The sequence below is a fragment of the Cynocephalus volans genome, chromosome 2 (assembly GCF_027409185.1).
Source record: "Cynocephalus volans isolate mCynVol1 chromosome 2, mCynVol1.pri, whole genome shotgun sequence".
Classification (NCBI taxonomy): Eukaryota; Metazoa; Chordata; class Mammalia; order Dermoptera; family Cynocephalidae; genus Cynocephalus; species Cynocephalus volans.
Window position 1 is genome coordinate 41574774 of NC_084461.1, and position 19786 is coordinate 41594559.

Here is a 19786-nt window from a genome sequence, read left to right on the forward strand (position 1 = left end):
GCGTTTCAGACTTTCCGTGTCCCGTGCCGGTCGTGTCCTCTGCAGGAAGCAGCTTCCCTCCTGCTTTCTTCTTCTGCCTCCATCCTATGGATCCCTTAAGGCATAGCTTAAATCCCTTTCTCTCAGAGAGGTCTTCCTTTATTTCCTCCAGCTTTCTTTACTATCAGTGTCTCTTATTCGACATATTAAAGACACTAACTTACATTGCTATCGAAGTGGTCTTTCAGAAAACAGGAATCTGTATCAGAGGTCGTAAAACTTTTTCTGTAAAGAGCCAGAGAGTAAATATTTAAGGCTTTGTGGGCTAAGAGTCAAAATCTGTGATATTATGTAAGCAGTCATAAAACAAGAGAAAAATATATTTCTACAAATTTTAAATAAAATTTAAATATAATAACAATAATTAAGTACTTTTTTTTTTTTTTGGTCCTTTTTGTGACCGGCCGCACCGCGCTCAGCCAGTGAGCGCACCGGCCATCCCTATATAGGATCCGAACCTGTGGCGGGAGCGTCGCTGTGCTCCCAGCGCCACACTCTCCCGAGTGCGCCACGGGGTCAGCCCAGTACAATTTTTTTGTAACACAGATCTACTGATGAGAATAATAGAATTATTTGGAGGTATTACATTTTGCTTATTTGGGGTTCAAAGTTAATTGACTATAAATATTTATCTCAATGCTGATTTGTAATGAGATTTTATAGGTAGGTATTGCCAGATATCTATGATATTGATATCAATCCACAAACATGATTTTAACTGAATATATTCAATTCTTGGAACATATTCAACCACTTGGAAGATATTTATAGGATTCTACTAGGATTTTTTTATATTTGCCTTTTAGCATGTCATTACATTGCAGATTAATCCTTCCAATTGAAGAATAGGTTGAAACTCTTCAATTGCAAACTTAGATTTCTAAATACACAAATTTCTTTTGTACTTACATCAAAGTTTGAACAATGTTAATGGAATGGAACTTTGAGTAAATATATCCACTATAATTTGTGTGAGAATGAAGACTTTGCTTCTTCTTTTAACCTTTGGCAGCACAGGAAGTGTATAAAGCAGCGTGACATTACTTGTGATTCAAAAATGTTAATTTCAAAATGACTTTACTGTAGTGTGAGCTTCACATATAAGTACTGTTCTGTCATAATTTTAGGTTAAATTTATTAAGAAACATCATGTCTGCAGTAAAAACTAATTTCTAGTGGCATTTATTTGATAAGTGTTTGAGGGTAGTTCTTCTCCTTTAGGATAATTTTGATCTCATCCATGAGCTAAAAACATCACAAAAAAAGTAAAACAAAAACTATCTCTAGTTATCAAGCTCTTTGGTGAAGCAACTAATTGTATTCAAGCCCACAGGAATAAATAAAGTTCATCATTGATGCTACTGGTTCAATAACACGACAGAGTCAAGACATTTTCCATAAAGTATCTGCTAATGAATAATCTTTAAGTAATGATAATCTTTAAAAATCTTAGCAGAATCCACTTTGGTTTTTATTGAATGTAAGTTTTCTAAATTCCTTTGAAAATATTCTCATGGGGCCGAGCCCGTGGCGCACTTGGGAGAGTGCTGCGCTGGGAGCGCGGAGACGCTCCTGCCGCGGGTTCGGATCCTATATAGGAATGGCCAGTGCACTCACTGGCTGAGTGCCGGTCACCGAAAAGACAAAAAAAAAAAAAAAAGAAAATATTCTCATGGACTATTCATTCATAAAGGCTATTGCTTCAGTCATTTCAAACTCAGCATTGAGTCTCTGAAAAAGCAATAAAACAATCACTCAGAATAATTTGTTTTATTTCCTTTTGACATTCCTCCAAAGTCCTCAACAATTCAAACAACTGTTCTTGCCTAAAGGCTAATTGCCTTAACTAAGTTTATTTTCTTTGGACAAATTTCTTTTATTATTATTATTATTATTATTATTATTATTGTTATTTTATTTATTATTACAAACTGTAATTATTCTCTATGCCCCTTACCCAGCCAATCCCTCCCCAACCCCTCTTTCTCTTCTCCCATCTCTAGTCTCCTTAGGTTTGTTCTCTCCTTCTGAAAAGTTCAATGTATTACTGTGGTCTTTTCTTTCTCTCTTTTTCTCTTTCTCTCTTTCTTTCTTTCCTTCCTTCCTTCCTTCTTATCTCCCAATTTTGAGTAAGGACATGCGGTATTTCTCTTTCTGTGTCTTCTTATTTCACTTAACATAAAGAAAGGATGAAATGCTGCCTTTTGCAGCAACATAGACAAATTTCTTTAGCTCCTGCAATCAAACATGACTTAATTAACAAATCATTGTGACTTTTCTTGCTTGATTAACAATAGAGACACTTGTGAAAACGTAGGTTGAAGCCTTTTCATCTTTTCTTTTTTGGGAAATAACTCTGCTCAAATAAGATATTCCATTTTAGATATCCTCATTTTTCTGACCATTGGTTTCCTATGAATTTGGAATATTATGATGATTGCTTAGTCTTGTAATTTTTTTTAACCCAGCTATAGTGACACTGCTTAATGTACACAATGCTTTGCCATCTAATTTCATGACAAACTATCCATACTCTGCTCTGTCTCAAAAGAATAACATTCAACGTCCATTTTCTCTCCTCTTTTTTTGACATATTGAATATGCACTGTAAATAAATGAACAAACAAACAAAATATCAAGCTATGGCAATATGCATGGCACTTGAAACACCACTGAGTTATGACTGTGATTGTGTAGTGTGTTGAACAACACTGCAAAGTGATGAGAGTACCGCATGTGGTGTCTATCCCAGTTACACAGTTCTGCCATTGTAGCACAAAGATAGCCACAGACAGTACAGAAATAAATGAGAGTTGACGTGTTACCAATAAGTTTATGGACACTGAAATTTGAATTTTATTTAATTTCCATGTGCTGCCAAGAAATGTTATTGCTGCTGCTGCTGTTGTTGCCGTTTTGATTATCCAACCATTTAAAAATATAAAAAGATTCTTAGCTCGTGGACCATAGGAAAACAGGTAGTAATCTACATTTGGCCCACAGGACAGTTTGCTGACCCCTGACATATACTATTGTTCTTATTACAGGCCCATGCAAAGTTGGTCATCAAGAAATGTTAGTTGGCTGAAAATGATATACTGATGCATTTATTTAATTTACGTTAATAAAATAACACATGTTAAAGTTTCCAGAAATGTAAGTATACCCTCTAATCTGTGTATTAGTTAAGAAGGGTGCTCTCTACTTTCCATCACTAAGGAAATAGAGTATACTCTTGAGTGTGTGGACTACTAAAGTCAATTAAGACCAAGGTAATTTGAGCTCATCTTCATCCACGTCCACCTATTTGCAAAGGATTATTCTGGTAAATGCTGGGCCATTTAAAAACTTATAATATCAAAGTTTTTATTGATCGTGTATCCCAACTTTAAAAATAATACTTTTAATTTTTGCCACTGAAGGAACAGCTGTAATGTTTTAAATTCAGATAAGTTTTACTTATTGGATTATATTTCTTATTTTAGATTTGAATCCTTGGAAAGTGACACAAGGTAAATTATTTATTTCTGTACATTGGGACATGGTTCTGTTATAACAACTGGAAATTTCATTCTGCCCTAAAAACCTATTCGGAATATATATGCAGCTTGGAACATTTTCTATGTTTGTGTCTGTGGAAAATAAATTCTTATTCAATAAATTAGCCCCACAGGAGTGAACATAGGGGGGTTACTTATAACAAATTTCTGGACTGTAAAATTTTACCATCTACCTACAATTAGCCAGAAGTTAAAACAGTTTAAAAATATTTAGAACAAAACAGCAGAGCATGTTTCATTCACTTTATATTTAAGTATAAACATATTTGTTAATTTAGTACGCATTTAAACTCCTTTTCATGCTTCTGACTGGTCATATAATTATTTTGTTAATCAACATTATTTAAAATATTAGAGGCTAAATTAATGTTCACTCTCCAAAAGACCACTAGAAAACCTGATGCTCATACAAAACTCATTTTATGAAACCTACTGAAGTTAGGGAGAACACAACTCGACAATCTTACTGCTATCTCAAAAGGGGGAAGTCAGGGAAAGATATTTATGGAGTTTTAGGGCCTGGCTGAGTTTTTACGGCAGGTCTTGCAAGGCAGAGAACTGGTTGGGTTGGGCAGAATTTACGCTACAATAGCTTCGGACTTATGGGCAACAGAGAGAAAGTATATCAATGTAAGTATTCATGACATAAGTCTTAGACTTGATATATATATATATACTAATACTCAATTTAGTGTATTAGTTTTCTATTGCTGCATAACAAATCACCACACACTTACTGGCTTACAACTTTTATTATCTCACCATTCCCTTGGGTCAGGGCACAGATTAGCTGTTTGTCTGTTCAGGGTCTCAGACATAAAACTGCATTCCTTTTTCAAGGTTGGCATCCTTTCCCAAGAACAAATGTTGTTGGCAGAATACAGTTCCTTGTGGTTGCAGGACTGAGTTCTCTGCTTTCTTACTGACTGTTAGCTGAGGGCACTCTCAGCTCCTAAAGGCCCCCACAGTCCCTTGCCATGTGTCCTCTTACAGACCCTCTCTGAACATGGCATCTTGCTGCCAAAGACAGAGGGAGAATAATCCCTGACTTTGCGGAGGTCCCCAGTCTCTCTTTTAAAAGGCCAGCCTTATTAGGACAGATTCACCCACAATAATCTCCCTTTTGATTATCTCAAAATCAACTGGCTTGGGACCTTTACTACATCTGCAAAATACCTTCCCTTTTTTCCATATAACATAACATAACTGCAGGAGTGATACACCATCACCTTTGTCATATTCTACCGCTCAGAAGCAATTTGTAGATACCACCTTCAAGCAAGGAGAGGGCATTATGCAAGGACTTGTGTCATTGCAGGTCATCTTAGAATTCTGCCAACAAAAGTCAGTTATCTATTACTATCTTCCAAAAGCAAATATGTCTTGTAAAAAGCAGCTCAGTTTACTTTTTGCCTAGTTTTTGTGCTATTTAGCATAGGAATAGGAAAGTATGCTTTACCCCAGAATCGGTTTGCACAGGCCCAGGAATGTATGTCGGTTTCAGTTCTCAAGGGGCAGAGATTTAACATTCTCTACGTTTTTAGTTAAATTTTCTCATAGTATCTATTCAGGGTTTCAGTTTTTCCATATTTCTATTATACAAAAGACCACATAATATGCCTGTGACAAATACCTAGCATCTTAAATTGGTTTGAACCATAGAAATCTATTTAGTATGTAACTACTTTGTTTTCTTCCTAATATTGTAAAATATTACTGGTAAGGAGAAAATCTTCCTTTATCTTAAAAACCACTTGGTAACACCAAGTGGTAAATTGTGTACACAGTACATGCTTACTTGCCCATGGGGTAAATTTTATCTTCCAAAATGTGCTGGAAGGAAGGTCAAAATTAATCAATGGTGTGTCTTTCTTTTCAGCACTCTCTCTATATTTCTGTTGCTTATCTGATGCAACTTACTGTCCATTCACCCTAACATCTTTCCACTGTTTCTCTCAAGTTTTTTTGTTCTTACTTACACATTAGTCTTCTTAGGCTAAATGGTCCATTATTATAATCCATCTCATGTCTCTTTACCCCTTCAAAACCCCAATGTTAGCATTATCCAAAGGTCAACTTATTCCATACTTTTCTCTTCACAGTTGAATATAGTTGGAAAAAACACAAAACCATGCTGACACATCTCATTTTATACTTAAGATGCCTAAAATTCAACGGGGCCCTTTCCATGGTCATTTCTTTCTACCACTCTTTTAAACAAATATTTTTAAATATTCTTAAATCTCCTCCATGACTTGACTTGACTTAAAGCTGGTAGCCTTGCTCTCTACTTTACTGAGAAAACAGTGACAACATTCACATATTCTTACTACCACGTCTACAAAACCAGTTTCATCAGTTCTGATCAACTCTGTCCTTACTAACGTGCACAAATTCTCTGTGCCTCTCTCTCCCCAAGGCCAAACCCTCTAATGTCCAGTTTCACCAACTCAAGAAAGTTACTCTAGCAATGTTTCCTTTTTTTATATTGGAGCATTCCTTTTCTTCCTCCTGTTGGATTATTCCTATCGAGATACAAACACACTGTTTCTTCTATCCTTAAAATATTTATCCTTGATTTCTCATGCCCCTCCAGCTGTTGACCTGTTTTTATGAATCGCTTTATAGCAAGCTTGAAGATTTTCATGTACTCACTGTTCCAAAGTTCTCTCTTCCAACTGTCTTTCCTACACATTGCCACACTAGGTTTTATCTCCTGCCACACTACCAGAACAGTTACTAAATGATCATCTCTCAGCTTCACTCTTCTATGTTCAGCTTTGTGGCTTCAACTTTGCATGTTGGTGCTGACACTATGCAAACAAAGCTTTGCCTGCTGACTCTCTCTGGATCTGCCAATTACAGGTCACTAGAGACACTGTAAGGCTGGAGGAAGAAGAAATTACTTGCTTTTTCTGTTTGCAATTGTGGCTTTACTCTCTGCTTCTTCTTTTTTTTTTTTTTTGGCACATCACTCAAGCAATGACTCTTAACTCTTGCAGTGACAGTTCCATACACTAAGGACAGCTGGACCCAGTTTGCAGTGTTTTCAACATTTGTAAAACCACCTTCATCATGAAGCCACCCAGAGGCATCAGCCAAATGGATTCCTCTTCACAGAGGCAAAGCCAGTCTAGAGTGAGACATGTGAGGCACCCGGGGCCCAAATTTTAAGGAGGCACTCCCTTTCAAGGTTGTGCTCTTGACAGTGTGGGACCTGACCTTGGTATGGTACACTTGCCAGGGCTGAACTTTCAATACTCTTTATGGGTCAGCTACTCTTAGTCTTAGGCATGATTCTCAGCTTTTCTGCCTTCCAGCTATGGGAAATCATAGTAGCTTTATGTGCTACTCAAGGGTCTCCTTGTACTTTCACACTTTGCCTCAGACTTTTATTGTTTTTCTCCAGGGTATCAATGGTCCTCAACAAAAGCTATGTGATTTCCGTGTCCTTATAATTACTGCGTACTCTAAATGTCTCAAAAACCTGAGATGTTGTAACAACAACTGCATTCCTGACTTCTGGTATTCCATCGCAGTTGATGTTGTTACTGCACCTGGATAGCATGCCAGAGGTATCACTTTTCCACCTGCCACTAATAACAGGGCTCCCACAGTTAGCTGGCTGGCTAGTGGTCCAAATCAGTTTGAGTCAAATTCCTTAGACCACACCAGGAACCAATTGTTTAAGATCAGATTTCCCAGGAAAGACTCAGAGACAGAAATGTGCATGAGACAGAAATTCAGGCAGCACCCTTGAGAATCAACACCTGTGAAAGAATAATGAAAGCATGATCAGCCAGAGGAAGGAACTGAAGTTCAACGTAGCCACAACTGAGGCCTTAGTTAATCCTATGGGGAGCATTAAAATTGGAATAGTTGTTCCTTGCTGTTCCACGTTGAGCCGAGAGCCCTGGACCTCTACAATCCACATGTACCAGTCATTGGTTACTGGCTGCCCCCTGGGGAAGGAACATGACTTTGGCAAAGCAACCCTGTTCGGTTGAAGGCACCTCCAAAAGAAGGGATTCGGCTCAGACTCACCAGCAGTTGTATCTCCCAGCAACAGGGAAGATGATGCCTATCTAAAGAGGAGATCATGGAAGCTCACCACAGCATCCACTACAATTACAAAATATTATGTAAGATATAATAATTTACCTTATAAATGTTTTCTAATTTTTAATAGTATTTACATGTTGAGGATTTCATGACTATGACATTCAGTTGTGGAAATGCATAGCCAAGAGGCATGTTTATCAGTCCGTGTAAAAAAAAAATCAGCTAATTAATAAATGGTGTATTCATACATATAAGTATGTATTATTATAAATACATATAGGCTAATATTTTAGTATTTCTCCCTTGGAACTTTTTGCAACCAGGAAAGAGAACCTGTATCAGAATAACTTATCTTTGTATTAAAATTAATTATAAAGAAACTTAATTGCCACTTCTAACTCTTCTATTTACTTATGTGCTATCATTGTCATTTCTTTCTATGACCATGGATAACTAAGCGACTTTGTTCATTCCCGGTAAATGAACTGAAAATATTTTTACCTAAAATTTTATTTGTTTGATAGAAGCATATCACTAAATGTCTACTTAGAGACATCTTAAGAAGGTAAATACTAAAATTGAATAAGTGTTGGTATTTGAGAATTCAAATAGAGATGAACTTACAGAAAATAGAGTTATGAGAAATATGTAATCCGTAGTATTAGTTATTCATAGATGTCATTTTTTTTAATGCTTAGCAAGGTATTATGATTCTAATATGTTCAAAAATATTTACAATAAAGCACATTTTCTACTTAAGAATGCTTGTAACAGTAAGTATATCTTAGAGTAAAAATTTGATTATATAAAGCAGTATAAGTATAACAATTAGTCTTTTACTGTGCATTCACAAGTCTTTGTTTAAAGGACAATATGCAAATCAGAGAAAAGGATGGCATTAGGAATTACTTTGGCATGATTAACAGCATCATTTGCACATTGAATTAGATCACCACGAAACAAGGGAATATACTGTCAATGTCCACCTGCTTTAAAAGCTTTCACACATTTTGTGGGGGAGTTATGACATTATGTTTTCAGAAGATAATTGCAGCAAAGAGATGAAAAGGATAAGTAAGCACTTTTTGGTACATGCTTATATAGTACATAATAATTAATGAAGTGGTAACATAGAAAACTTGAAGTGTTTTCTCGAGAGTTCTTGATTGATTCATTTGTTTAATAAATATTTCCTCAGTACTTTCCTTTTACCAGGAGCTGTTTTCTAGGCATAAGGGTAGAGCCTAAACAAAAAGGGACAAAGACCCCAATCTCACAGAGCTGAGAGATTCAGAAGATCTTACTACAATTTTCCTTCAGTCACACATGGATGAGTTAATAAAAGAATATTGTTTTTAAACAGAAAAATTCAAGCTGACTAAGTTTATTCCCAAAGGTTCTAAAATTTGAATAAACTGTTGAGATAAAAAAAAGTCCTGATAACTTCTACAGATACGGATTCAGTTCCACCCTCTTACCCATGCAATTCACTGAATCTAGTTAATGCCTATACATTGTGTGGCTTTCAATTCAGAGTTCTCTCAACACCTTAGTAACTTTTTAGACTAGATCCATCTCTTTATAAAATACTTTCCCAGCATTCATTAACTTACCTGATTATGCAACTACTGTCCATTTCCCCTAGTGGAATACAGGGTTCCATGAAGTCTCAGACAATACCTGACTTGCTCACTATTTTATCTCAAAACCTGACTCTGTGCTAAACTCATTGTTGGAACTCAACAGATATTGTTTGGCTGAGTTAATGAATAAATAAATTAACAAACTCATTAATACCCCATCTTTAATATATAATATGAGAACAGCCTTAGAGTAAAATTTGAGGAAGGTACAATTTGCTTTCAAGATTCCACATTTTCATTTCTCTTGCTCTTCCTCTTTTTTCACTCCCCAGATACCAGGTGCCATCACTCTCATATTTCTTTGGAATTTTATGCACTGTTAATTAATCAAAATGTGGTCTCAAAAAAGTTTTTAAAATCAATTAAATTATAAATTTGTATATAAGGCTTAAAGATTACAATTAACAAGAACAAAATGTGTTTGGTTTATACGAAAGGAATTTATCTCAGTTTGCTAAATCACAGGTTTAGAGATTACGGATTAATGTCCAGGATTAGAGAGCTATGGGGTTTCATATTTTGGTTTTATTTTGTAACAAAGTAGTGAAAGGTCATTGTAGTAAAAGCTGCCAATTTGCTTACTATTAAGGTCACCTCTAGAAATGAGGACCTCGCTTTTATTATCCACATTCTCATATGCTTCTTTCTTTTCTACCTGTATTTTTTTTCTTTTTACCACCTAATGCATAATTCCCCAAAACATTGATAATCATAAAAATTCTCATAGGTATTCTCAAGTGAATGCCAAAAAATTCATTTTCCACATCAAAGCTTTCTCCTCAGATTTTCCCTTCTTTCTCCTAAACAAATTACTTATAAAATAAATGTACTTCAGGCAGGCATAACTCTTCCAGCCACGCTGGCTCTTTAAGGAGGCAGGCATGTGGCCTTCCCCACTTCTGCTGTTTGCTTATTTGAAACATTCCCGCCCCCCCCCCCACATTTTAAAAAAATATGATCTGTCCCCCTTCTGCCTGCTGTGATGCACCGGAGGCATTGAGGTTGACCGTGTTCTGGAGGTAGCATGAATCTCATCAGCACGGAGAGAAAGCTTCACTGAAAATTCATTGCAGAGGCTGCTGCCACCTCCGCAGTGCTGATGAGATTCAGTGGTTGGATTCTGTATCCTTGAAGCTGTGCAGCCAGAGTGCTATTTGCATTTCCAAGAGCAACAAAAAAATGCATATGTCTGTGCACACCGATCAGAGAGGAGCCAAGATCTGCAGGGACCATGCGCCCTGTGGTGCCAGCATGTGACCCAGCAGGTAGGCCTCGCCACCACCACCTGACTCCATCCCCAGCTTCACCGAGTGCCTGCCAATCTAAGAGGTGCCCAGCTGGAGAAGCCCAAGATCTGCGGAAACCACGAACCCTGCGGTGCCAGCATGCGACCCAGCAGGTGGACCTCACCGCCACCACCTGACTCCATCCCCAGCAGCGCCAAGTGCATGCAGATCAGAGAGGTGCCCAGCCAGAGAGGCCCATGATACTCAGAGACTACTGGACCTGCGGTGCCAGCACACAACCCAGCAGGTAGGCCTTGCCACCGCCACCTGACTCCATCCCCAGCCTGGCCAAGCATGTGCTGACCAGAGAGGTGCCTCCCCTGAGAAGCCCAAGATCTAACATGACCATGCACCCGAGGCACTAGTGGGCAACTGAGTAGACACTGAGGTAGCCATACCAAATTGGCAGCCCCAGCAGCATCTAGCCAGACAATAGTGTCAAACCAGTGGACCGTGAAATCCTCCTTTAAACATTAAAGGAAAGATACCAGAAATACAAAAAATCAAGAAAGTACACTACCAAAGTGTAATAACTCTCAGGCTCTAGATCCTATAGAACAAGAAGCCCTTGAAATGTCAGACAAGGAATTTCGAGTGATAATTCTAAGGAAACTGAATGAGATACAAGAAAACTCAGCTAGGCAACATGATGAAACGAGGAAAAGTATACAGGACCTGAAAGAAGAAATGTACAAGGAAATCAATGCCCTGAAAAAGAATGTAGCAGAGCTTGCTAAACTGAAGAATTCATTCAGCGAAATAAAAAACACAACAGAGAGTTTAACCAGCTGGCTTGCAGAAGTTGAAGAGAGAACCTCTGAACTTGAAGATGGGCTGTTTGAAATAACACAGGCAGACAAAAAAACAAAAAGAAAAAAGAATCAAAGGCATTGAAGAAAATCTGAGAGAGATATCAGACAACCTTAAGCACTCAAATATCCGAGTCATGGGTATTCCAGAAGGGGACAAAAAAGGAGATTGCATTGAAAACATATTCAACAAAATAGTAGCAGAAAACTTCCCAGGTATAGGAAAAGTGACAGATGTCCAGATTCAGGAAGCTCAAAGATCCCCAAATGTATTCAACCCAAAAAGGTCTTCTCCAAGACATGTTATAGTGAATTGGCAAAACTCAAAGACAAAGAGAGAATCTTAAAAGCTGCAAGAGAGAAGCCTCAAATCACCTATAAGGGAGGCCCAATCAGACTAACATCAGACTTTTCATCACAAACCCTAAAAGCCAGAAAGGAATGGTATGATATATTCAAAATACTAAAAGACAGAGACTGCCAGCCAAGAATACTCTACCCTGCAAGCCTATCCTTCTGAAATGAAGGGGAAATAGTATATTTCTCAGAAAAACAAAAACTGTGGGAGTTCACCACCACACGACCAGCCTTACAGGAAATTCTCAAGGGAGTACTAGGTTTGGTACCGGAAAAATAACTACCACTGCCAGAAAAATTTTTAAAAAAAATCAAAACCCACTAGTAAAGTAAAAATGGCAACAATAAAGAGAAAAAAAAAGTTTATCTACAACCCAAGGAACCAACAAATAAAGAAAACAAACAGTAAATCAGAAAGAAAGGAACAAAAGACACTTAAGACATCCCAAAAAAAATCAGTAAAATGCTAGGAGTAAATCAACACTTTTCAATAACAACTCTTAATGTAAAAGGATCGAATTCCCCAATCAAAAGACACAAACTGGCTGACTGGATTCAAAAGGAGGAGCCACCTATATGCTGCCTTCAGGAGACCCACCTTGCCTATAAAGACTCACATAGACTAAGAGTGAAAGGATGGAAAAAGGTGTACCTATGAAATAGAAGTGAAAAATGAGCCAGAGTAGCTATTCTTATATCTGATAAAATAGACGTTAAACTAAAATCCATAAAAAGAGAGAATGAGGGCCACTACATAATGATAAAAGGACTGATCCATCAAGAAGACATAACATTCATAACTATATATGCACCCAATGTCAGAGCAGCCAGATTTATAAAACAAACTCTATTAGACCTAAAGAAGGAAATAGACACTAATACCATAATAGCAGGGGACCTGAACACCCCACTGTCAATATTAGACAGATCATCTAGGCAAAGAATCAGCAGAGAAACACAAGATCTAAACACCACTCTAGACCAATTGGACTTGGCAGATATCTACAGAGCATTTCATCCAACAACCTCAGAATATTCATTCTTCTCATCAGCACATGGATCCTTCTCCAGGATAAATCACGTTAGGTCACAAATCAAGTCTCAACAAATTCAAAAAAATTGGAATTATCCCATGTATTTTTTCAGATCACAAAGAATTAAAATTAGAAATCAATAACAAATGAAATTCTGGAAACTATAAAAACACCTGGAAATTAAGCAGCATTCTACTTAATGACATATGGGTCCAAGAAGAAATCAAACAGGAAATCAAAAAATTTGTTGAAACTAATGAAAATAATGATACATCATACCAAAACCTGTGAGATACTGCAAAAGCAGTACTAAGGGGGAAATTTATCACATTAAATGCTTACTTCAGAAGAAAGGAAAGATGGCAAGTGAACAACCTAACACTTCACCCTAAAGAACTAGAAAAACAAGAACAATCCAAACCCAAAGTTAGCAGATGGAAAGAAATCATTAAGATCTGAGCAGAAGAACTTAATGAAATTGAAACCCAAAAAACAATACAAAAGATCAAAGAATCAAAAAGTTGGTTTTCTGAAAAGATAAATAAAATTGGCAAACCATTAGCACACCTAACTAAAAAAAGGAGAGAGAGAGAAGATCCAAATAACAAAAATTAGAAATGAAAAAGGCAATATTACAACTGATACATCTGAAATACAAGGAATCATTTGAGACTACTATAAACAACTATATGCCAACAAATTTGAAAATCTGGAGGAAATGAATAAATTTCTGGACACACACAAGCTACCAAAACTGAGCCAAGAAGATGTAGAAAATCTGAACAGACCAATAACAATAAAGGAAATTGAAACTATTATCAGAAGGCTCCCAACAAAGAAAAGCCCAGGACCAGATGGATTCACAGCAGAATTTTACCAAACATTCAAAGAGGAACTGACACCAATTCTTTACAAACTATTCCAAAAGATTGAAACAAACGCAAATCTCCCAAACTCATTCAATGAAGCAAACATCACCCTGATACCAAAACCAGGTAAAGATACAACTAAAAAAGAAAACTACAGGCCGATATCCTTGATGAATATAGGTGCAAAAATCCTCAATAAAATACTAGCTAACAGAATAGAGCAACGCCTATGTAAAATTAAACACCACAATCTAGTGGGATTCATCCCAGGGATGCAAGGTTGGTTTAACAAATGCAAATCAATAAATGTGATACACCATATTAATAAAATCAAACACAAGGACCATATGATCATCTCTATAGATGCTGAAAAAGCATTTGATAAAATTCAACATTCATTCATGACAAAGACCCTCTATAAGTAAGGTATAGAGGGAAAGTATCTCAACATAATTAAAGCCATATATGATAAACCCACTGCCAATATCATCCTGAATGGGGAAAAGCTGAAAGCTTTTCCTTTAAGAACAGGAACTAGACAAGGATGCCCACTCTTACCACTCCTATTCAACATAGTGTTGGAAGTACTAGCCAGAGCAATCAGAAAAGGGAAGGAAATAAAGGGCATCCAGATTGGAAAAGATGAAGTCAACTGTCCCTATTTGCAGATGACATGATCCTATATATCGGGCAGCCTAAAGCCTCTACAAAAAAACTCTTGGAGTTGATAAACGATTTCAGCAAAGTAGCAGGATACAAAATCAACGCACAAAAATCAGTAGCATTTCTATTCTCCAGTAGTGAACTTGCAGAACGAGAAATCAAGAAAGCTTGCCCATTTACAATAGCCACGAAAAAAATAAAATACTTAGGAATTGAGTTAACCAAGGAGGTGAAAAATCTCTATAATGAGAACTACAAACCACTGCTGAGAGAAATTAGAGAGGATACAAGAAGATGGAAAGATATCCCATGCTCTTGGATTGGAAGAATCAACATAGTGAAAATGTCCATACTACCCAAAGTGATATACAAATTCAATGCAATCCCCATCAAAATTCCAAAGACATTTTTCTCAGAAATGGAAAAAACTATCCAGACATTTATATGGAATAATAAAAGACCACACATAGCCAAAGCAATGCTGAGCAAAAAAAATAAAGCTGGAGGCATAACACTACCTGACTTTAAGCTATACTACAAAGCTATAATAAACAAAACAGTATAGTACTGGCATAAAAACAGACACACTGACCAATGGAATAGAATAGAGAATCCAGAAATCAAACCACACACTTACTGCCATCTGATCTTTGACAAAGGCACCAAGCCTATACACTGGGGAAGGGACTGCCTCTTCAGCAAATGGTGCTGGGATAACTGGATATCAATACGCAGGAGAATGAAACTAGACCCATACCTCTCACTATAAACCAAAATCAATTCAATTGGATTAAAGAATTAAATATACACCCTGAAACAATAAAACTACTCAAAGAAAACATAGGAGAAACACTCCAGGAAGCAGGATTGGGCACAGACTTCATGAATATGACCCCAAAAGCACAGGCAACCAAAGGAAAAATAAACAAATGGGATTATATCAAACTAAAAAGCTTCTGCACAGCAAAAGAAACAATTAACAGAGTTAAAAGACAACCAACATAATGGGAGAAAATATTTGCAAAATATACATCTGACAAAGGATTAATATCCAGAATATACAAGGAACTGAAACAACTTTACAACAAAAAACAAGTAACCCAATTCAAAAATGGTCAAAAGAGCTAAATAAGCATTTCTTAAAGGAAGATATACGAGTGGCCAAAAGACACAAGAAAAAATGCTCAGCATCACTCAGCATTCGGGAAATGCATCTCAAAACCACACTGAGATACCATCTCACCCCAGTTAGGATGGCTAAAAGACTGTGAATAATGCTGGTGAGGTTGCAGAGAAAAAGGAACTCTCATACATTGTTGGTTGGACCGCAAAATGGTGCAGCCTCTATGGAAAATGGTATGGAGGTTCCTCAAACAATGCAGATAGATCTACCATATGACCCAGCTATCCCACTGTTGGGAATATACCCAGAGGAATGGAAATCATCAAATCGAAGGTATACCTGTTCCCCAATGTTCACTGCAGCACTCTTTACAATAGCTAAGAGTTGGAACCAGCCCAAATGTCCATCATCAGATGAGTGAATATGGAAAATGTGGTACATCTACACAATGGAATGCTACTCTGCTATAAAAAAGAATGAAATAATGCCATTTGCAACGACCAGGATGGACCTAGGGAGAATTATACTAAGTGAAACGAGTCAGGCACAGAAAGAGAAAATCACATGTTCTCACTTATTTGTGGGAGCCAAAAATAAATAAATAAATAAACAAACATCCTTGTGGGGAGGGAAGAAGACACAACAATTACAATTCCTTTAAGTTGATATGACAAGCGGACAGATATGAGGTTTTTGGGAGGGAGAGGGAGAGGGAGGAGGGAGGGAAGTTTTGGTAATTGGCCACAATAATCAACCACATTGTATATTGACAAAATAAAATAAAACTAAAAAAATAAATAAGTAAATAAAAATAAATTTAAAAATTTAAAAAATAAAATAAAATAAAATAAACGTACTTCATAAGTTTCAGTGTTCAAATGGAAAGCAAGATAGCAATGATTAAGTGCCAACATGCAGAAGTTAGACTACCTGGGTCCACATCCCAACCTGAACACCACCTATCTGTGCTAAGTTGCTTAACCTGTGTTAAAATGGGAAAAATAATTTCCTATAATGTTATTACGAGAATTAAATGTGTTATTATATACACAATAGCTCATTTTTAAAAATCCCAGCATAAAATGCCAAAGGGAATAACCAATAAACAGAATAAAGTAAGGCCTCACAATTCCTGTGGAAAAATGAGTCAACTAGTTAAGTGACTATTGTGATGAGATAATGTACAAAGGAAACTAGAGCTGAAGCAAGAGGGTAGTGTCTCTGAATTCTAGAATCTTAGAGTAGGGAAAAAAGCTAGAATTCAAGCTGTAAGAGGATTTACACACACAATAGATGTATCAACATAAATAGGCAGTTGGCATAGTTTTGCACATTGCTGATGTATAATTTATATGTCATAAAATTTACACATTTTAAGTGTAAAATTCAATGATTTTTAGAAAATTTATAGAGTTATGCGATCATCACCACATTTGGGTTGTAGCATATTTCCATTATTCCAAAAAGTTCACTCTACATTCTCACCCACTGTCTTGGTCAACCAATAATTTTGTTTCTTTCTCTATAGATTTGCCTTTTCTGAACATATCACATGAATGGAATCATACTGTGCAAACTTTGAGGTCTGGCTTCTTTCACTTAGAGTAATATTTTTGAGGTTCATACACATTATAGCATGCATCAGCATTTTTATATTACTGAATAGTATTCCAATGTATGGATATACCACATTTCATTCATCAGACAGATATTTGGATTGTTTTCACTTTCAGCTACTACGAATAAGTGTATATGTGGGCATATGTTTTTATTTTTCTTGGATAGATTTCTAGGCATGTCCTTGCTATGTTGCACGGTATATTTATGTGTAACATTTTAAACATTTTCCACAAACGTCTCTGCCATTTTATACCCCCACTAATAAGATGTAAGGAGTCCAGTTTTCCTACAACCTTGCTGACACATTCTACAACGTATAGATCTTACTGTAGCTTTAATTTGCAGTTTCTTAATGACTAATGATGTTGAGGGTCATTTAATGTCCTTATTAACTATTTGTATAACTTTCTTGGTGAAAAACCTATTAAAGTCTTTCATTCATTTTTAATTAGTTTCTCTTACTATTGAGTTACAGGAGGTTTTATATATTTTGAATACATTATAAGCGTATAATACGCTACCGTGTGTTACAAATCTCTCTCCCAGTCTAAGGCTTATTTTTCATTTTCTTTATGGTTTCTTTTGAAGCACAACATTTAAAATTATTGTAAAGGCCAATTTATGAACATTTTTCTTTTACGGATTGTGTTTTGGGTGTCATATCTAAGAATTGTTTGCCTAACCCAAAGTAATGAAGATTTTCTCCTACATTTTGTTCTGAAAGTTTTATAATTTGGTCTCACATTTAGAGTTAATTTGAGTAAGTTTTTGTGTTAAGTGTGAAGTAAGGATCTAAAGTCATCTTTTTGCATGTCAATTTCAGTTATCCTAGTACCGTTTGTTGTCCTAGCACTATTGTTAACCCAGCACTGTTTTTATATTGTTATAATAGCAACATTCACTTATCCTAGCACCATTTCTCTTATTGAATTGGCTTGGCTCCTTTTTCTGAAAGTCAATTGGCAATAAATGTAACACTTTATTTCTGGACTCTCAATTCTGCTACAGGGATCTATGTCTATCCTTACACTGGCACTACACTGTTTAATTACTGTAGCTTTAGAGTAGGTTTTGCAATAGGAAAGTTTAGGTGCCCAAACTTTGTTCTTCTTCAAAATTGCTTTGGCTATCATCAGTTTGCTGCATTTTTATATAAATTTTAAGATCAGCTTGTAAATTTCTGCCCCCCAAAAAAGCCTTTTGAGGTTTTTATTTTTATTACATTGAATTTATAGAACCATTTGGGGAAAATCATCTTGCTAACAACATTGTCTTCCAATCAATAAATCTTGAATTTCTCTCCAGTTAGATGTTATTTAATTCCTCTCAGCAATATTTTATAGTTTGTGTACACAAATTTTGCACTTCTTTTGTTGAATTTATTCCTTTTTGTTTCATTTGATACTATTTTGAATGTAATTGTTTCCTTAATTTCATTTCTGAATTGTTCATTGCCTATAAAAATGCAATTTATTTTTACATAGATATTTTTTCTTGTTACCTTGTTGGAATTGTTTGTTAGTTATGCGTAATTTCATTTTGAATTATTTAGGTTTTTCTACATATGGAATAATCCCCTTTGTACACAAGACAATTTTATTTCTTTTTTTCTGATCTAGATTCCATATGTTTCTTTTTTCTTGCCTGACTGCACTGGCTAGACCCTCCTTTACACAGTAGAATAAAAATGGCAAGAGAAGACATCCTTGCTTTGTTCCTGATCTAATGGGGAAGAATTATCTTCCCACCATTACTTATAAGGTTAGTTATAGGTTTCTGTAGATAACTCTTTATCAGGTTGAAAAAAAATTATATTCCCATGTCACTGTATTGAGAATTTTTATCAGGAACAGTGTCGTGAGGAAAGGTAGTAAGAGTCTTAAAGATGACCTGCCCTCAAAGGTGAAAGGAGGTGAAATAATTTTCCTCATTAGCCAGCTCAAAAAAGGTTTTAGAAATGATCCATGCATAAAATAAAAACATAACGTGAAAATCATTAATTGGGAGACTTTAACTTTTTATGACATGAAATTCTTAGAATGAAAACAGTGATAAATAAGTTCTCCGAAAAGAAGTCTGAGGGCAAGAAGGATTATATTGAGTTAGGAACTAAGAGGAAATGAAGGCAATGGTCTCCTTTGTGTTTCTGGTTATTTTCACTATAAATCAAACTCGAAACGTTGAGGAAAGTAGTGTTATCTTTAATGTTATGAGACAGGAAAGATAATAAATAGCACTCTCGTGTGTAATTAAAGTTGCTCCTAGCCTAGTGTGATCTGTACTGTGTTGAGGGCTTTGTTTTTGTTTTTATCTTACAAAGAAGAATCTTCTTATTTCAAGTCCATTTTTTCTCTCTCCTAGTGTCGGAAATTTGGACCACAGCCCAAGTGTATAAATGAAAGCCTGGCAAGGGTTTGCTTATAAAACAGTCATTGTTTATAAATTGATTTTGTTAGTGAAAAAATCAGAATAGAAAAACAAATAGAATTGATACTTAACTTGTAAATAAGATGTACATAAAATAAACCATAAACAATATCAAGACAAGAAACGGAATGGAAAATATTTGTAAAAGATAGCATAAGTGTCAATAGCCTTAATCTACACAGATATCTTGAAAGTTAAAAAAAAAATCACATATAAAGAAAATAAATTTAATGACTGCTATGGGTCAAATGTGTCCCTCAAAGGTTAATATATTAGAAAATTAATCTCCACTGT